Here is a 398-nt window from a genome sequence, read left to right as displayed (position 1 = left end):
CAACAAACAAAAGAAAAAGACAAAGAAGCAGCCAAAGTAGCAATCCTCAACAAGTTTTAAATTTTTACACCAGGAGCTAAAGGTCTGTTTCAGTAAATCACATCCCAGCAATCAGTGGTTGTAGGATTAAGCTGTTCAAGGATTCATACACCGCTAGTAGGCAGTGTTGTACATGTATTGTCAGCTGATAAGTGTCAAATTGAACTTGTGCTATAGAATTAGCTTCTGCTAATTTTCTATGGCATAAGCATTTTTGAAGTTGCGGACCTAAATAATTTCATAAGCGCTCAAGAAACTTCAGAGCTAATTTTTGGATTAGTGCTGCCCACCACTGACTAAAGCACTTATTACTTAATGACCACACCTAACTTTCATTTCATTTTAGTTAAGCAGTTCCA

The sequence above is a fragment of the Austrofundulus limnaeus genome, unplaced genomic scaffold (assembly GCF_001266775.1).
Source record: "Austrofundulus limnaeus strain Quisiro unplaced genomic scaffold, Austrofundulus_limnaeus-1.0 Scaffold132, whole genome shotgun sequence".
Classification (NCBI taxonomy): domain Eukaryota; kingdom Metazoa; phylum Chordata; class Actinopteri; order Cyprinodontiformes; family Rivulidae; genus Austrofundulus; species Austrofundulus limnaeus.
The sequence above is the reverse complement of the archived record's forward strand: the minus strand, read 5'-3'. Positions refer to the sequence as shown.